The sequence below is a fragment of the Chlorocebus sabaeus genome, chromosome 13 (genome assembly GCF_047675955.1).
Source record: "Chlorocebus sabaeus isolate Y175 chromosome 13, mChlSab1.0.hap1, whole genome shotgun sequence".
NCBI classification, from domain to species: domain Eukaryota; kingdom Metazoa; phylum Chordata; class Mammalia; order Primates; family Cercopithecidae; genus Chlorocebus; species Chlorocebus sabaeus.
The window spans coordinates 51,857,627-51,877,123 of NC_132916.1; the positions used below are offsets into that span (position 1 = coordinate 51,857,627).

A 19,497-nucleotide genomic window follows, 5' to 3' on the forward strand; every position below is an offset into this window, starting at 1 on the left:
GATATTAACCAATCAAAACTCAAGGCTTTGATGTTTGCTGTAACATAGAAAGGAAAAACTGGTCTTCTGGAAAAGGTAATTACTAAAATCAGAGAAAGGAAAAAAATGGTTACAAAATGGTTAAAAAAAATGGTTACAGCACACAAAGCCCATGGACACTAATCGTCTCCTCTTTATCTTATTAAAATACAAAAGGAATAAGTCAGACTTCTACACATATTTCCTTTGGTTCTGACTTTCTCGCCCTTTTCCTAGGTTCCAAAGAAACAGGTGTCACCCAACTGCTCCCAGAGATCCTCCTAGAGTATCATTCTCCACCTGCAGATCTGCCTCACTGCAGCTGCCCTCATGGATGGTGTCCATTGGCCAATCTTTAGAGACAAAAACTCCACAAGAAATTATTCCAGAGAGCAACTCGCCCACCCTCCTACTCCAGGTGAGGCCACACTGGGTTACACGAGATCACTCTGCCCTTCCCTCAGTGTTGTCAGACTCTCCCTGGGCTCTGGGGAGTCAGAGGTCTCTAGAAAGGCATCGCTCACACTTGCCAGCCTTTAACTGAGAAAGAAGAACTGAAGGAACCATGTTTCAACTTTTTCCTTCCACTGGCCCATTATAGGTCTTACTTCCAATCTCACAGCCCTGAGATTCCCACTTTGATGTGCACGCTTTGAGTTAGAGGAGTTCAACAATCGGCCCCTCAGCCAGGCTCACAGCAGATGTGAAAGAGCATTCGGTTGGGCCATTGCACGGTGGCTGTCGCGATGAGGTTCTTTTTTTTTTTTTTTTTTTTTTTTTTAATTTTTTGAGACAAAGGTTCACTCTTGCTGCCCAGGCTGGAGTACAATGGCATGAACTCAGCTCACTGCAACCTCCGCCTCCCGGGTTCAGGCGATTCTCCTGCCTCAGTCTCCTGAGTAGCTGGGATGACAGACATGCAACACCATACACGGCTAATTTTTGCATTTTTAGTAGAGATGGGGTTTCACTATGTTGGCCAGCCTGGTCTCTAACTCCTGACCTCAGGTGATCCACCCACCCCGGCCTCCTAAAGTGCTGGAATTACAGGTGTGAGCCACCATGCCAGGCCCTGAACTTTTAATTATAAATATTTAAATGTATTGAAATATGAGGAGGCACATATATGACTGACAACCACAATAAATGACACAGGAGATCCAGACATGAGGAAGATATGACCCCCTTCCCTGGTGTTTCCTTGTGAAATGGTTTACAGCTGTGCTCCCACCATACATTTATGGTAACTTCCTGGGCATGTGCACAAGGGCCAGTCACTGTGTGGGGCTGGGGATATGACAACAATGAGGACAACATCCAGGTCCAGAGGGATTCCAGCAGGGGGCGCATGTGCACACAGGGGAAGACCATGGCCCTGCACTCCCTGTCTAGACAGGATCAGAGAAGCAGGAGCCGAGGGGCAGGGGCACCTCACTGTCCTCAGGAGCTCAACCTCATCTCCAGGGACCCTGACTCAGAAGCTGGGGCAGGCTCCAGGGTTGGTGTAGGGCTCAACAGGCTGGACAGGCTGAGAAGGGAACATTTCCACATGTGCGCTAGATCCCAGCCCAGGGCTGACCTAGAACTCATCCCAGGGATGTGTTCACTACGGTGCCCATGGGGCCTAACATGTTCTCCCCAGGACTGAGCTCTGGGATAAGGACTAATGAGGAAGACACAGTCACTGCCCTGGCAGGAAACACCCATAGCCAGGGTTCCTCTATCCACCCTGTGGGAAGACACAACACGGATAGAGTTTGACACTGAAGATTCCAAACCTTCTATAAAATAAGTGGAAATTGATGTGTTCTGGATTCCACAGAAGAGTTGCAAGGATGAGTTGGACTCTGGAATCAGTCCCCATCCCTTTGCTGGCTCCTGGTGCACTGGAACTCATGGCCCTCCCCACCTCCCCTGGTACTAGTGCTAGGGGGCTCTGTCCAGTTGAAACACATGTCAGCCAGGCATGGGGGCTCACACCGGTAATCCCAGCACTTTGGGAGGCCGAGGTGGGCAGATCGCCTGATGTCAAGAGTTTGAGAGCAGCCTAGCCAACATGGAGAAACCCCATCTCTACTGCAAATACAAAAGTTAGCTGGGCGTGGTGGTGCATGCCTGTAATTCCAGCTACTCGACAGGCTGAGGCAGGAGAATCACTTGAACTTGGGAGGTGGACATTACAGTGAGCTGAGATCGCACCACTGCACTCCAGCCTGGGCAACACAGTGAGGGTCCCTCTCAAAAAAAAAAACAAAAACAAAAACAAAAAAACGCATTTCTAGGCCAGACAACCCTTGGCCAATACTGTCTCCTCAAGGACCATTCCTCAAGTGACTTCCAGGAGAGGTGAAAAAGAAAAACTCATCTGTCCTACCCCCAGAAAGATCAGGCCTGGGACCTGTCTGTGTCTCTCCTGACTTATGTCCTGTCTGCTCTGTGTCAGAGAAGTGGGGACCTGATTCCTGTTCTGCCTCCTCACCAATTTCTGCTGGTGTCACTGCCATCATCGCACAGAGATGGAGAAGACAAGAGAAAGCAATGAAACTCCATTCTTGAGGCATTTAGGATGAAGTCCACACCATGCTCTCGGCAGACAGGAGGCCAGGTCCTGCTCACTCCTACTCAGAAGGGGTCTCAGAGATATGAGTACTAACCTTGTTAGCTATTTCTCCTCTGCTCTTCTCTTTTATTCTTCTTTTTGAGATGGAGTCTCACTCAGTCATTCAGGCAGGAGTGCAATGGCTCGATCTCGGCTCACTGCAACTTCCGCCTCTTGGGTTCAAGAGATTCTCCTCTCAGCCTCCCAAGTAGCTGGGATTACAGGAACCTGCCACCACACCCAGCTAATTTTTGTATTTTAAGTAGAGACAAGGTTTCACCAGGTTGGCCAGGCTGGTCTCGAACTCCTAACCTCAGGCAATCCACCCACCTTGACCTCCCAAAGTGCTGGGATTACAGGCATGAGCCACCGCGCCCGGCCATGGATTGGAGCATTTCTAAGGCCTGAGGTAGTCCTGTTATTAAATACAATGCAGTATCTTCCTGATCCTTACCTGCTTTGACCAAGCGCTGAGGAATGAGCCCAGCACTGACAGATGTTGACCTGCACTGTTCTACATGATCCCTTACACTCTCAGAATCTATGAGCTGACCAGAAGCCTGTGGGCTTTCTATGTGTATTTCACAGTAATGTCCATGCAAACATCTGTTGTTCTATGTACCATTTGCTACCCTGGGTTTTGTGACCACTGGGGCCCCATTTGATGATGGGCAAAATTTGGCAGCTTATAGGCCACACAGTTCCAGGTGCACACATAGGTGCTGGAACTCCGTGGTGTGGGGTCCTGTCACCAAGCTTGAGTGATGACACAGGTGAGTCATACAGACTATCAACATTGGGACCCATTTCTGGGTTCACTTTTGCCTCCTCCATTCAGGAGGTCAGAATCTGGGTTCACTCCTTTCTGCACTCTCTCCAGCTAAGGAGTAGGGATATTAAACTGACCTTCAGGTACAGCTGGGGTGAGGGAGGAAAGAGGTCATTTATGTGAAGTGTATGGTGGTGCTGAAGTTTTTCTTCCTTTTTACTAGAAGACATGACTCGGGAGGCTGAGGTGAGAGGACCACAGGCCAGGAATTCAAGAAAAGTGACACTTGTACTGTGCTGGGCATGTGGGGCCACAATTTTTGGGGAAAACACACATTTACAAACACACTCACACTCACTACACATGGATTCACCCCTAGCTACCTCCCAACCCTCCTGCACACAAACCCACACCATCTAAATGATATGGCTGTTTCCAGGGTCTCCAGTGGATGATCACAGTTCTTCACTGAGCCATCTGTTTCTCACACTACACTCCAGGTCCTCACTCTTATCAGGAACCGGAAGCCAGGCAGGCTCTCCAGACAAAAACAGGCAAGAGAGTCCCCCACGACCTATCACTTAGATTTGTCATCAGCAAGGGAGTGGTCTTAGAATACGAATAGTGTTAGAGAGGAGAACACCACACACTGGGGCCTGTCAGGGGACAGGTGAAGGGAGAGCATCTGGATAAACAGCTAATGCACGCAGGGCTTCATACCTAGGTGATGGATTGACAGGTGTAGCAAACCACCATGGCACACTTTTACCCATGTAACAAAACTGTACATCCTGCACATGTATCTCAGAACTTTAAAAAAAATTAAATTACAGGCTGGGCGTGGTGGTTCTTGCCTGTAATCCCAGCACTTTGGGAGGCTGAGGTGGGTGGATCACAAGGGCAGGAGATAGACACTGTCCTGGCTAACATGGTGAAACCCCATCTCTACTAAAAATACAAAAAATTAGCCGGGTGTGGTAGCTTGCACGTGTAGTCCCTACTCCAGAGGCTGAAGCTAGAGAATCGCTTGAACCCAGGAGGCAGAGGTTGCAGTGAGCTCAGTGAGCTGAGATCGCACCACTGCACTCCAGCCTGAGCAACAGAGCGAGACTCCATATAATTAATTAATTAATTAATTACTTTAAAAAAATAAGCTACCTTAAGGGATGGAAGAAACAATCTGACCCTTACCTGGTTCCTCCATTTAGGTACCAAACTGGCTGGATAGGTCGGCTAGAGAATGGGACGGGGACTGCAAAATTGGGGTTTTGAATTTTCATTGAGAAGAGGGCTCTCCCTTTTCTAGATCAAAAAAGCCTCAACGACAAACACAAAAGACAGAGTCAGCCTTTGCCCCCATGCCCCAGATCTGGGAAAGCTGGCTATGGGCAGGAGGGAGCTGGAAGCTGAGGATGTGTCTGGGGATGAGGGTATGGGAAGGGTGGCCAGAGGTGTGCCAGAGAGTAAACGACACCCATGGCTTTTTTACCTGTGGGCATCTTTTGGTTGCTGATGTGCTGCAGGTCATGGCCCTCCGTGGCTCCCACATGCAGCTTGCCAGGCTCTACAGTAGTGGATTCTGATGTTGCAGCAGCCACAGCCTCATAAGTATCAGATTCATAACAGGGTTCCTCCTCCCCACTGCAGCAGCCACAGATGGAGTCCATACAACAGGTCAGTATACACCCCATGGGGAACCCACACTCCAGTACTGCCTGAGCCTTTGATGAAACTGAAACGGTGCTGCCCGAGCAGCCACAGTACTGAGGCTGGCACAGCACTTGTAGAAGCAGCCTGATCCCAGGCAGATCTGGGGCCTCAGCCCTTACTTTGTCACCACTTTCTAAAGTGGCTGGTCTATGATGTCGGGGACCTGCTGTCTTCTCTGAAAAATAAATGAACACGACAAGCGTCGAGAGGCACAAAAACTGCTGGGACACAGCACAGTCGGAGCTCCTCCTCCTCCTCCTCCTAGCTACCAACTGAGGGCTGCTGGCCCTGGCTGATGCCTATAACCCACAAAGCTTCCTATGTCACCTGGTTACCAGGAAACAGCCAGGTCAGGCTAGTGACTCACAATGTCCAGCCCCACAGCCCCACCCAAGGCCTCACAATGCCCATCCCTGCTGCTGCCCACCTTGTGCCCCTCTGTGCTAACTGCACTACTCAGGCTTTTATTCACCCTGGGCTGCCTGAGCTTTCCAGTCCTGAGAAAAGTGCAGGGGGGTTGTTATTGGAAGTCACCCTTAGCAATAAACTCAATAGAAAACCCTGGTACAGCCAGGAGCGGTGGCTCACGCCTATAATCGTAGCACTTTGGGAGGCTGAGGGGGGTGGGTCACCTGAGGTCAGGAATTCGAGACCAGCCTGGCCAACATGGTGAAGCCCCATCTCTACTAAAAATACAAAACATTAGCTCACTGTGGTGGTGGGCACCTGTAATCCCAGCTACTCAGGAGGCTGAGGCAGGAGAATTGCTTGAATTGAGGAGGTGGAGGTTGTACAGTGAGCCAAGATCGCACCATTGCACTCCAGCCTGGGTGACAAAGGTGAAATTGTCTGAAAAACAAAACAAAACAAAACAAAAAAAAAAACAAAAGAAAGAGAACCTCAGTTACTAAAGTCAGTTCCACCAGCATTTCTGTTTTTCTAAGCCTGACAGCTTTCATTTGTTCACCAAATGTAGTTATACACAAATTTTTGACTGCTTTTCTAACTAAATGCTTCTCTTCCATCCTACAAGTGTTAGTTCTTGTCTGCAACTTGATCATAGCTACCCCCAGGGCCCTGGTCCCACTCTCAATAGAGAGTCATGGCTGTGTATCCTGAATGACAGCCTGGGACACATCACACTTTCCCCTCCTGGTCTATAAAATAGGGACTGAACACATCCTTCCCAGCTCTATAATGCGAGGACCTACCAACTCCCTTTTCTCCCTCTGTTTCTTCTTTCCATGACAGGGGTACTCAGATATTTCTTTTATTTACTTATTTATTTTTTGAGATGGAGTGTTGCTCTGTCACCAGGCTAGAGTGCAGTGGCATGATCTCGGCTCATTGCAACCTCCACCTCCCAGGTTCAAACGATTCTCCAGCACCAGCCTCACGAGTAGCTGGGACTACAGGTGCACGCCATCACATCTGGCTAATTTTTGTATTTTCAGTAGAGATGAGGGTTTCATCATGTTGATCAGGCTAGTCTTGATCTCCTGACCTCAGATGACCGGCCCGCATTGGCCTCCCAAAGTGCTGGGATTATAGGCATGAGCCACCACCTCTGGCCTCAGATATTTCTTTCACTAACAAATCATAAAGTTTTATTTTCTTATACAAAATTGAGAACCCCACAGTGCATTACCATTGTCCTCATAGGATAAAGATGAACAGTCAACATCTGGCAAGCATTATGTGCCTGACAGTGTTCCAACTGTGGCATACTCATTTAACCCTCAGAAACAGTCCCATTGTACACATTTTGGAAAAGTCAAGTAACTTCCCCAAGGTCCCACAACTGCTCAGTGAGTTTAGGCGGATGAGCAAACAAAGGCTTAGAGTTCAGTTGTCGGAGGCTACACTGCTGGACAGTGGATGAACCTGGAATACAAAGGCTCATTCACTGTCCAGCACTAGAGTTGAAGTAGAGTTTAAATTTTGTTCCGGAAACATGAGAGTCACTGAACCACACAGAAGTGAGGAGTCTCTATCAGATGTGTTTGCAGTGAGGTCTCTCTGCACAATAGAGAAGGGCTGATGGAAGCAATGGGACCAATTAAGAGACATTATGTTGGGAGGCCAAGGTGGCTGGATCATTTGAGGTCAGGAGTTCGAGACCAGCCTGGCCAACATGGTGAAACCCCATCTCTACTAAAAATACAAAAATTAGCCTGGCGTGGTGGCGGGTGCCTGTAGTCCCATCTACTCAAGAGGCTAAGGCAGGAGAATCACTTGAACCCAGGAGGTGGAGATTGCAGTGAGCCAAGATCACACCATTGAACTCCAGCGTGGGCAACAGAGAGAGATTCTGTCTCAAAAAAAAAAAAGAGAGACATTATGTTCGTCTGGGAGAACGGGTAAGGCTAAAGGCAGTGGAAATGACTGAAGTGGATGGAAAAGTTTTGTGATCATTTGGGAGACAGAACAGGAAGTGTTAGCTGATTAGATGTGGAAGAACAGGGGAAGTAAAAGGAAAAACAGGCTGCTAAGGCTCTAGTTGGAAGGACTGGGTAAATAACAGCGACTTTCTCCTACACAGAGAATGTAGGAAGAGAAAGCGATATGGGGAATAAGATAGTTTTCAGCTAGGCACAATGACTTATGCCTATAATCCCAGCACTTTGGGAGGCCAAGCTGGGTGGATTACGAGGTCAGGAGTTCGAGACCAGCCTGGCCAACATGGTGAAACCCCATCTGTACTAAAATTATAAAAAATTAGCTGGGCGCAATGACGGGCACCTGTAATCCCAGCTACTCGGGAGACTGATGCAGGAAAATCACTTAAACCTGGGGGGTGGAATTTGCAGTGAGCAAGATCGTGCCACTGCACTCTAGCCTGGCTGAAAGCACAAGATTCCATCTCAAAAAAAAAAAAAAAGATAGTTTTGGACTCTTAAGTATTACATTGAACTGGAGTTCTCTGGTAGAAAGTTGGATAGAAACTTCTATAGGCTAATTCTATTCTGTGACATCACAACTCATGTTTTAAAAAATATACACCATCGGCTGGGCGCAGTGGCTCAAGCCTGTAATCCCAGCACTTTGGGAGGCCAAGACGGGCGGATCACGAGGTCAGGAGATCGAGACCATCCTGGCTAACACAGTGAAACCCCATCTCTACTAAAAAATACAAAAAAAAACTAGCCGGGCGAGGTGGTGGGCGCCTATAGTCCCAGCTACTCGGGAGGCTGAGGCAGGAGAATCACTTGAAAGCAGGAGGCAGAGGTTGCAGTGAGCTGAGATCCGGCCACTGAGCTCCAGCCTCGGCGACAAAGCGAGATTCCGTCTCAAAAAAAAAAAAAAAAAATACACACCATTTATGAAATTTCCTAAAATTTACATACTAAATTTTAGTCATTATTTTCTTATGACAACCTATTAGTTACTACTTTCTTAGAGTAACTTTGAATTTGCGATCGTCGTGAATGAGGTGTCGTGTAAAATAAAGCTGTTATATAAAAACAACATTTAAATTTTATTGTCTGTCATCAGAGCACATAAAAAACAATTGAAGGCATGGATATGGCAGGGATTGCTTTAAAAAGCTGTGCCTTATAAGGGGAGTTGGAAAGAAAGGAGACTTGGGGGCCGGGCGTGGTGGCTCTTGCCTGTAATCCCAATGCTTTGGGAGGACTAAGCGGGCAGATCACTTGAGGTCCGGAGGAGTTCGAGACCAGCCTGGCCAACATGGCAAAACCCTGTCTCTACTAAAAATACAAAAATAAGCCAGGCTTGGTGGTGGGCACTTGTAATCCAAGCTATTTGGGAGGCTGAGGCAGGAGAATTGCTTAAACCCAGGACATGGATGTTGCAGTGAGCCGAGATGGTGCCACCGTACTGGAGCCTGGGTGACAGAGCAAGACTCTGTCTAAGACAAAAAAAAAAAGAAAAGAAAAAAAGAGGCCAGGCGCAGTGGCTCAAGCCTGTAATCCCAGCACTTTGGGAGGCCGAGAACGGCGGATCACGAGGTCAGGAGATCGAGACCATCCTGGCTAACACGGTGAAACCCCATCTCTACTAAAAAAATACAAAAAACTAGCTGGGTGTGGTGGCGGGTCCCTGTAGTCCCAGCTACTCAGGAGTCTAAGGCAGGAGAATGGCATAAAGCTGGGAGGCGGAGGTTGCAGTGAGCTGAGATCCGGCCACTGCACTCCAGCCTGGGCGACAGAGCAAGACTCCGTTTCAAAAAAAAAAAAAAAAAGAAAGAAAGAACACTTGGGGAATAGGGAGATTTAACTGGCATTAAGTAAAGCCTGCAAATGTGAGCAGTGAGAGTTGAGGTACCTGAGTGTTCAGAAACGGCTGATGGGGTGAGTCTCATCACAATGGAGATGGCGTCTGCTTCTCATTTCTCTAATGGCCATACTTAGCACAGTACCTGGTCAACAGGGACTCAATACCTAAAACCCCAATGAACACTGTAAAAGTCAGCCAGTTCAAAAATACGTCCATACCCACCAACTTCCCTCATGGAGTTTTACTTCTTTCACTTACTGTAATGTTTTGAAGTTCATCCCTCCTGTAGCCTGTATCCATAGTTTCTTTTCTTTGTATAACTGAGCAACACTCCACTGTATGCACAGACCACATGGGTCTATCCATTCTCTAGCTGACGGACACTTGGGTTGTTTCCAGTTGTTACCTGTAGTGAATGAGGCTGCTGAGAACATTTATGTACACCTCGTTTTGGAACACATGCTTTCATTTCTTCTAGATAAATACCTAGGGCTGGAATTGCTAAGTCAAATGCCTAATTTATGCTTAACTTCTTTTTTTGCCTTTCTTATTCATAGAAAATGTTATACTGATACATAATATTGGACATTTCTATGAGGTGCATGTGCTGTTTGGTTCTGTGCATCCACCATGTCATCATGTCATCATCAAGTCAGGATATTTGGGGTATGGCCTTGAGTATTTATCATTTACATGTGTTGAGTGTATTTGAAGTTCTCTCTTGTAGCTATTTTAAAATATACAATACGTTATTGCTAACCATAGTCACCCTACTCTGCTATCCAACATTAGAACACATTCCTTGCATCTAACTGTAAGTGTGTATTCATTGACCAGCCTCTCTGGATTCCCTTTTCATACCCGGAGGAGAGAGGAAGGAGGGAAAGGAGATGTGGGTGGCTGAATTAGGGCCCAGGGATGGCTGTGTCCCAGTCCCGGGACCTGTCCATGTGCTGTGTTGTGTGGCCACAGGGACTTTACAGATGTGAGGATGTGAAGGCGCCTGAGGTGGAAGATGATCCTGGGTTATCTGGGTGGGTCCAAGGTGGGGTCCTTATAAGGGAAAGAAGGAGGCAGGAGGGTCAGAGTGAGAGCAGGTGTAGGGCTGGAGAAAAAGAAAAGAAGAGAAGGAGGGAGGGTGAGAGAAGACGGTGGGGGGTGGGGAGAGAGAGAGAAGAGTGGGAGAGAGATTTGAAGATGCTGAGCTCTGACTTTAAAGTAGGAGGACGGGGACAGGAGCCCAGGGTGTCCTCTAAAAGCTGGAAAAATCCTGGAAATCGATTCTCCCCAGAGCCCTCAAAAGGAGCCTGGCTGGGCTGGCACCCTAATTTTAGCACTCTAGGATTCATTTTGACCCCAGACCAGGGAATCAAAGTGCGATTTTTTAAGCCTCTGAATTAGGGGTCATTTGTGACAGCAGCAGCCACAGGAAAGTCAAACAGGAGCCATGGGACAGACTCCCTAGGATGCCCCGAGGGTCCTTCCCTGGCCCCACCCACAGAAACACAGGCCTGACCACTGCTGGTGCCCCCACCCCTCTAACACCCTGCTCAGCAGGAACCATGCAGGAGGGGCTGGGTGTGACTGGGCCATGCTCTCTCCCCCCACACCTTCTTCTCAGAGAGCAGCTGGAGCCCCAGACCCAGGGAGCCTCCCAGAGAAATTCCCAACACAGGACGTGGTTTTCCAGCTGAGGCTCAGGATCCAATGGAGAAGTGTTTCCCAAAAATGATGCTTCCTCCAAAGATGGCCAGTGACTTTCTGTGCCAAGCATCCGAGAAAATCTCCATGTCCTAGGGCTGCCAGGAGGTCACCTGTGCACATGTCGGAGCCCTAATCCCATCAATAGTGAGGCCTTGGGTAAAACACATCCCCACTGGCCAGGCACGGTGGCTCAAGCCTGTAATCCCAGCACTTTGGGAGGCCGAGATGGGCGGATCATGAGGTCAGGAGATCGAGACCATCCTGGCTAACACGGTGAAACCCTGTCTCTACTAAAAACTACAAAAACTAGCCAGGCGAGGTGGCAGGTGCCTGTAGTCCCAGCTACTTGGGAGGCTGAGGCAGGAGAATGGCATAAACCCCAGAGGCAGAACTTGCAGTGAGCTGAGATCCGGCCACTGCACTCCAGCCTGGGCGACAGAGCAAGACTCCGTCTCAAAAAAAAAAAAAAAAACCACACATCCCCACTTTTAATTATCATGAAACTGCCTGGCCTCAGCATTGAAGACACCAACTTCCCTTGAGCAAAGACTTTTTTAATCTCTTAGAAATGATGGAGCACACCAGCCTGAACAACATGGTGAAACCCTGTCTCTAATAAAAATACAAAAATTAGCCGGGCATTGTGGCATGTACCTGTAATCCCAGCTACTCAGGAGGCTGAGGCAGGAGAATCGGTTGAACCCGGGAGGCAGAGGTTACAGCGAGTTGAGATCATGCCATTGCACTCCAGCCTGGGCGACAGAGCGAGACTCTATCTGAAAGAAAAAAAAAAAGAAAGAAATGATGGAGCCATCACCCCTCTTGCACTGGTTCCTGGGGAGCTCAGAGCCTATCTTTTGCAAGTGTCCTGAGCTGCTTGCAGGCCTTTCATGTGTGTTTCCTTCCTGGCTTCCTCCTATTTTTCTCACACCTCTGAACCTGCTGTCAGGTGAAAAATCGAGGTGAGCCCAAAATTTAAGAGCTCATGAATTTCATGGTGTTGGAGTGTCCTGGACAGTCCAGCCCTCAGGGGTGGGGAGTTGGGCAGAGAGGAAGGAGAGCATTCCAGGAGCCAGGGCCAGAAGAAGAGGGGCTCCAGGCCTAGCATAGGATTTCCAGGCTGAGGAAAGAGAGGCTGTGGGTGGGTAGAGGATCCAGACCAGGACAGGGACAGAGGGTGTATCTGGAGGTTCGGCTAGAAATAGCTCCCTCCAGAAAGCAGGCAGTGAGATGGGGTTGAGCTGCAAGAAGGAAGGGGAGGAGGGAGAGAATGGAGGGACTGGTGTTCAGTGAGCCGACTCCTCCTATTCTGGCCTATTTCCCCAGGGGACACCCCTGGGAGACTGTGATCCTCCCCTCCAGGTGACTTTCCCACTGGTGCCAGGATTCCCCCAACGCCACACTGAGAACCCAGGAGAGGCATCAAATTATATGAGAGATAAGAAATGAAGAGAGGGGACAGGATTTCTGGTTGACAAAGAGGATATTTATTGAGGGTTTACTGGGTACACGGAGAAGGGCTAGATGGCTTCGGATCCAGAGAGAGACCTCTCCCCTGGGATCCTGCAGCTCCAGGCCCCTGTGGGTGGGGTGAGGGTTGGGAACCTATGAACATTCTGCAGGGGCCACTGTCTTCTCCACGATGCTCCCTTCATGCATGATCTGGCAGCTGTAGCTGTTGTGGGACCTCCACTGGTCGGACGTCAGGCTCAGGTAGCTGCTGGCCACATACTTGTTGTTGCTCTGTTTGGCGGGCATGGTCATCTCCACGCCCTGGGTGATGGGGGTACCATCTGCCTTCCAGGTCATCGTCAAGATTCCCGGATAGAAGTCACTCATAAGACACACCAGCGTGGCCTTGTTGGCTTGGAGCTCCTCAGAGGACGACGGGAACAGTGACCGAGGGGTTGTCCTTGGGCTGACCTGTGTGGACAGAGGAGGGAATGAGAGACGGCAGAGGGAGAGTGGGGTGTTGTGGAACGACTCTCTCTGTCTAAAGTCTCTGAGAGGGTTCACGGTGTGGTTGTCTGGTCCACCCAGGGCCTCTCCTTCCCACCTCATTCCCCTCTTTTCCACTGGAGCCGTCTGGAGAGCAGATAGCCCTGTACTTTCCTAGGGGCCTTCCCAAGTCACTTTTCCCAGGCGTCCTGGTCCAGCTCTTTCCTCTGCAGTCTCAGTTTCCCCATTTGTACCCAGGGCAGGCTGTGCTCCCTCCTTCCAACGAAAAATATTTGGCCTGGCACAGTGATTCATGCCTGCAATTTCAGCACTTTGGGAGGCCGAGGCTGGTGGATCACTTGAGGTCAGGAGTTCAAGACCAGCCTGGCCAACATGATGAAACCTCGTCTCCACTAACCATACAAAAATTAGCCAGGCTTGGTGGAAGATGCCTGTAATCGCAACTACTCAGGAGACTGAGGCAAGAGAATCTCTTGAACCCAGGAGGCGGAGGGTGTGCGCCTGTAATCTCAGTTATTGGGGAGGCTGAGGCACGAGAATTGCTTGAGTCAAAGAGACACAGGTTGCAGTGAGCTGAGATCTCACTACTGCACTCCAGCTTGGGTGACAGAATAAGATTTTTTTTTTTGAGACCATCAGTGCTATTTTATCTTCAGTGTCTTATGAGTAAATGTCTATAATTGTTTATTGCACTGTTTATTATTTTTATTTTATTAAACTTTAGGTTCATGAGGCACATGGGCAGGTGTGTTCCATGAGTACACTGCAAAATGCTAAGGTGTGGGCTTCTAGTGAACTCATCACCCAAACACTGACCATAGTACCCAATGAGTAGTTTTTCAACCCTTTTCCCTCCTTCCCTCCCCACATGTGGAGTTCCCAGTGTCTGTTATTTCCATCTTTATGTCCATTTGAACCCATTGTTTAGCTATTTATTTATTTATTTGAGACAGTCTAGCCCCTTCGCCCCGGCTGGAATGCAGTGGCTCCATCTCAGCTCACTGCAACCTCCCGCCCCCAGGTTCAAGAGATTGTCCTGCCTCAGCCTTCTGAGTAGCTGGGATTACAAGCATGTGTCATTACACCACGCGAACTTTTGCATTTTTAGTAGAAATGGGGTTTCACGATGTTGGCCAGGCTGGTGTCAAATTCCTGGTCTTAAGTGATCCACCTGCTGTGCCCTCCCAAAGTGCTGCACCTGGCCCATTTTTAAATAATAATTTTCTTTCATTTTATTTGCTAATAGTTTACAATAGAATTATATGATGCACTTTTTTTGGTGGGGGGGTGGGACAGGGTCTCACTCTGTCACCCAGGCTGGGGTGCAATGGCTCAATCATGCTTCCCTGCAGTCTCAAATTCCTGAGTTCAAGTGATCCTCCCACCCCAGCCTCCTGAGCAGCTGGGACTACAGGCACGCACCACCATGCCCAGCTAATTTTTCTATTTTTTGTGGAAACAGGGTCTTGCTATGTTGCCCAGGCTGGTCTCAAACTCCTGAGCTCAAGCAATCTGCCCGCCTTAGTTTCCCAAAGTGCTGGGATTACAGGCATAAACCACTGTCCCTGGCCTAATAATGTAGGATCTTACTGAATGCTTCATAATATGATTTTAAAAATTTGTATTTGAAATGTATTTAAATATGTAGTTTGATCTTTTGAAAAACATATGAATTCCTAACAGATTATAAAATACTAGTTGTGCCCAGGAGGTGGAGGTTGCAATAAGCAGAGATCACACCACTGCACTCCAGCCTGGGTGACAGAGCAAGACTCCAACTCAAAATAAAAAAAAAACTAGTTGTGTTAGGGTTCAAACCAGAGAAGCAGAACCAGTAGGATACACAGATTCAGATATAGATTAACATATAGAGACACACATCTGCATACATAGATTTATTAATAAAATGTTGGCTTCTGGCCAGGCACAGTGGCTCACACCTGTCAGGAGTTTGAGACCGGCCTGGCCAACATGATGAAACTCTATCTCTACTAAAAATACAAAAATTAGCCAGGCGTGGTGGTGCATGCCTGTAGTTCCAGCAACTCGGGAGGCTGAGGCAGGAGAATCGCTGGAACCTGGGAGGCGGAAGTTGCAGTGAGCCAAGATTGTGCCACTGCACTCCAGCCTGGATGACAAAGCTAGACTCCGTCTCAAACAAACAAACAAACAAACAAACAAGCTATATAGAGACATACATCTACACAGATAGATGTATTGGTAAAAGCTTGGCTTCTGCATTTGTGGGGTTGGCTAAGCAAGCCCAGAGTCCACAGGACTGGCCGTCAGGAAATGACAATCACCGGTGGGCTGGAGCCGCACAGGCAGGGCCAAAGCTTGCTTTTCACAGGCACTCAGGAAGAAAGATCCAGAGGGAAGGGAGCACAATGGTGGACTCAACTGCTATTTGACATCTGTGCTCCAGGAAGTCTCAAGTTCTCTCTTTTTAAAAAAAACATATAAACTTTTTGGCTGGGTGTGGTGGCACATGCTGTAGTCTCAGCTGCTCAGGAGGTTGAGGCAGGAGAATTGCTTAAGCCCAGGAGTTAGAATCTAGCCTGAGCAGCATAACAAGACCTTGGTTCTAAAAAAGATTTAAAAAATAGGCCGGGCACAGTGGTTCACGCCTGTAATCCCAGCACTTTGGGAGGCCAAGGTGGGTGGATCATGAGGTCAGGAAATCAAGATCATCCTGGCTAACACAGTGAAACTCTGTCTCTACTAAACATACAAAAAATTAGCCAGGTGTGGTGGAGGATGCCTGTAGTCCCAGCTACTCGAGAGGCTGAGGCAGAAGAATGGTGTGAACCCGGGAGGTGGAGCTTGCAGTGAGCCAAGATCGCGCCACTGCACTCCAGCCTGGGTGACAGAGCGAGATTCCATCTCAAAAAAAAAAAAAAAAAAAAAAGTCCAGGCAGGGTGGCTCACGCCTGTATTCCCAGCACCTTGGAGGCCAAGGCAGGTGGACCACTTGAAGCCAGTTCAAGACCAGTCTGACCAACATGGTGAAACTCCAACTCTACTAAAAATAAAAAAATCAGCCGGGCGTGGTGACACATGCCTGTAATCCCAGCTGCTCGGGAGGCTGAGGTGGAAGAATTGCTTGAACCTGGGAGGCAGAGGTTGCAGTGAGCCAAGATCGTGCCACTGCACTCCAGCCTGGGTGACAGAGCGAGACCCTGTCTCAAAAAAATAAATAAGAAAGATTTTTAAAATAAAACACTTCTAATTTTTAAATTACTTTTTTCTTTAGCAGCACATTGAGAAGTTGAGTACACTTTTAATTTTGAAAGTTTTAGAATTACAGACAAATTGCCAAGACAGCAGAGTTCACACATACCCTTGTATCTGGCTTCCTTCTTACGAACACCTTAAATTAGTATGGTAAATTGCTACAGGTAAAAACCTGGCTGGGCATGGTACCTCACGCCTATGATCCCAGCACTTCGGGAGGCCAAAGTGGGAGGATTACTTGAGTCTTGGAGTTCAAGACTAGCCTGGGCAATATAGTGAGACCATGTTTCAGTTAAAAAAACATTTAAGGCCAGGCATGGTGGCTCACGCCTATGATCCCAGCACTTTGGGAGGCCAAGGCAGGCCGATCGCCTGAGGTTGGGAGTTCAAGACCAGCCTGACCAACAGGGAGAAACCCCGTCTCTATTAAAAATACAAAATTAGCCAGATGTGGTGGCTCATGCCTGTAATCCCAGCTACTCGGGAGGCTGATGCAGGAGAATCGCTTGAAACCAGGAGGCAGAGGTTGCGGTGAGCCAAGATATCACCATTGCACTCAAGCCTGGGCATCAAGAGCAAATCTCCATCTCAAAAAAAACAAATTTTTTTTAATGAAAAAAGTTTTGGAGAGATGGGATCTTGCCCTATTGACCAGGCGGGAGCACAGTGGTACAATCACAGCTCACTGCAGCCTCAAACTCCAGGGCTCAAGCAATTCTCCCTCCTCAGCCTTCCTAGCAGCTGGGACTGTAAGTGTATACCACCATGCTAACAAAAAAAGAAAAGAAAGAAAGAAAGAAAGAAAGAAAAGAAAGAAAAGAAAGAAAAGAAAGAAAAGAAAGAAAAAGAAAGAAAGAAAGAAAGAAAGAAAGAAAGAAAGAAAGAAAGAAAGAAAGAAAGAAAGAAAGAAAGAAAGGAAGAAAGGAAGAAAGGAAGAAAGAAAGAAATTTAGAAAGATGTGGTCTCGCTACGTTGCCCAGGCTAGTCTTGAACTCCTGACCTCAGGATCTCCCCACCTTAGCCTCCCAAAGTGCTAGGATGTCAGCCACCATGCCCAGCCCCAATAAACCAATACTGATACACTGTTATTAACTAAGGTTCAACTTGATTCAGATTTCTTTACTATTTCCCCTAAGGTCCTTTTCCTGTCCCAGGATCTCATCCAGGAGACCATACTATGTTTAGTTCTTAAGTCTCCTCAGGATTGCTGGAGTGCAGTGACTCCATCTCGGCTCACTGCAACCTCCGACCACCGAGTTCAAGCGATTCTCCTGCCTCAGCCTCCCAAGTTGCTGGGATTACAGGCACCTGCCACTGTGCCCGGCTAATTTGTTTGTTTTTTTTTGTGTGTGTTTGTTTGTTTTGTTTTGTTTTGAGAGGGAGTCTCCCTCTGTCGCCCAGGCTGGAGTGCAGTGGGGCAATTTTGGCTCACTGTAACCTCTGCCTCCTGGGTTCAAATGATTCTCCTGCTTCAGCCTCCCAAGTAGCTGGGATTACAGGTGTGTGCCACCACACACTGCTTTTTTTTTTTTTTTTTTTTTTTTTTTTTTTTTTTTTTTTTTTTTTTTGGAGTTGGGGGAAAGAGTTTGAGATGGGGTTTCACCAGGCTGGTCTCAAAACTCCTGGCCTCAGGTCATCCACCCACCTCAGCCTCCCAAAGTGCTGGGATTACAGGTGTGAGCCATCTGCCCAGCTTAACTAGTTTTGTTGTTGTTGTTGTTGTTGTTGTTTTTTAATGTAGTAGCTGGGGTCTTACTATGCTGTCCAGGCCTCCCAAAGTGCTAGATTACAGGCGTGAGCCACCGCTCCTGGCCTAGGAGGTCACTGTGATACCCTGTTTGAAGGGGATGGGGTCTGGACAGGGCAGAGGCTGTGATGGGAGGCCCCTCTTCCCTTCCCATCTATGACTCTCACTGCCCTTGCCCAGTTTTCTCTGATTCCAGTTTTTTAAATTTTTTTAGTTTCTTAGAGACAGGGTCTCAGTCTGTTGTCCAGGCTGGAATACAGTGGTGTGATCATAGCTCACTGCAGCCTCCATCCCTAGGCGAAAGTGATCCTCTCACCTCAGCCTTACAAGCAGCTGAGATGATGTGCATGGGCCACCACGCTGTGCTAGTTATTTATTATTGGGTGGAGACCGGGTCTCCTGTTGACCAGGCTTGTCTCGAACTCCTGGCCTCAAGCATCCTCATACCTTGTCCTTCCAAAGTGCTGGGATTACAGGTGACCCCGCTCTGCCTCTCCAGTCCCTGACCATCCCCACAGGCCAGCCCCAAAAAGCCCAGCAATGAGGGAGCCAGGCTAGGACAGGAAACACGCAGCAGCCTCCTCTCACACCCATTTTATTTGGGGGCAGGTGCAGGAGGACCTAGGCCTGAAGAGGGGTGGAGGGGCTAGAGACACCTGGTCATTCCGGCTCCCTCCCGTGTGTGGCTTCCCTGAGGTTTCACCAATGATCACAGAATGACGGTGCTAATGCTCAAAGTGGCCCCAGGCAAGGTGGAGAGGGGAGGCCAGGAAAGCAGTGGGGCTGTAGGGGTTGTATCTTCAGGTGGCGCTCATTGGCTGTGTAGATATCCTCATCATTGGGGTTGAGTTTGAAGGTGCCCTGGGCCCACTCCTCAGCCACCTAGAGCAGGTAGCAGCAATGCCAGGGGTCAGGTGAGCAGGCATCAGTGGCCGAGAGCCCCTGACCCGGTCCCACCCTATCCCTGATGACTGACTGTCCCTGTCCAGGAGCTGAGTCCTGGAAGTGCACCCTGGGAGGGGGCATCTCGGGCCCAGCACACCTTTACCCATGAGCCATGTGGGCCACAGGGTCATTAAAGGAGTGAGGCGGCCATCAAGGCACACAGTTAAACAGCACTTGTGTATATAATTAGTTCAATGTAAAACCATCCATCTTGGCCTTGGTGAGAAGCCCTGTTGGGTCACTCTGGCCAGGAGAGCAGGAACAATTAGTCTCGCCTCCACCCTCCAGAACAGTACCTCTTGCAGAGTCCTCGGGAAACTTACCACGTCTGATGGCAGCAGGGGCATCAGATCATTCTAACTGGGAAGACAAGGAGGCTCAGACCTTCCCAGAGTCACCCTGGGAGTGAGCACGGCCACGTGGCTGAACACCAAGACAGAGCCAGGCTGGAGTACAGTGGCGCGACCTCGGCTCACTGCAACCTCCGCCTCCTGGGTTCATGAGATTCTCCTGCCTCAGCATCCTAAGTAGCTGGGATTACAGACACACACCACCACACCTGGGTAATTTTTG

At 48.7% G+C, this 19,497-nt stretch overlaps 1 protein-coding gene and 1 long non-coding RNA gene across 2 annotated transcripts in view; both read right to left on the reverse strand.

Moving 5' to 3' along the window:
• LOC119618195 (uncharacterized) overlaps window positions 1–19,497 on the reverse strand; it is a 41,134-nt gene that overhangs the window by 13,073 nt on the left and 8,564 nt on the right. The window lies entirely within an intron of this gene.
• LOC140713165 (uncharacterized) lies at window positions 5,080–9,740 on the reverse strand. Its single transcript, XR_012095040.1, has 3 exons — window positions 9,594–9,740; window positions 9,384–9,499; window positions 5,080–5,945 (listed from the first exon to the last, which is right to left on the reverse strand). It is a non-coding gene; the product is annotated as an uncharacterized lncRNA (long non-coding RNA).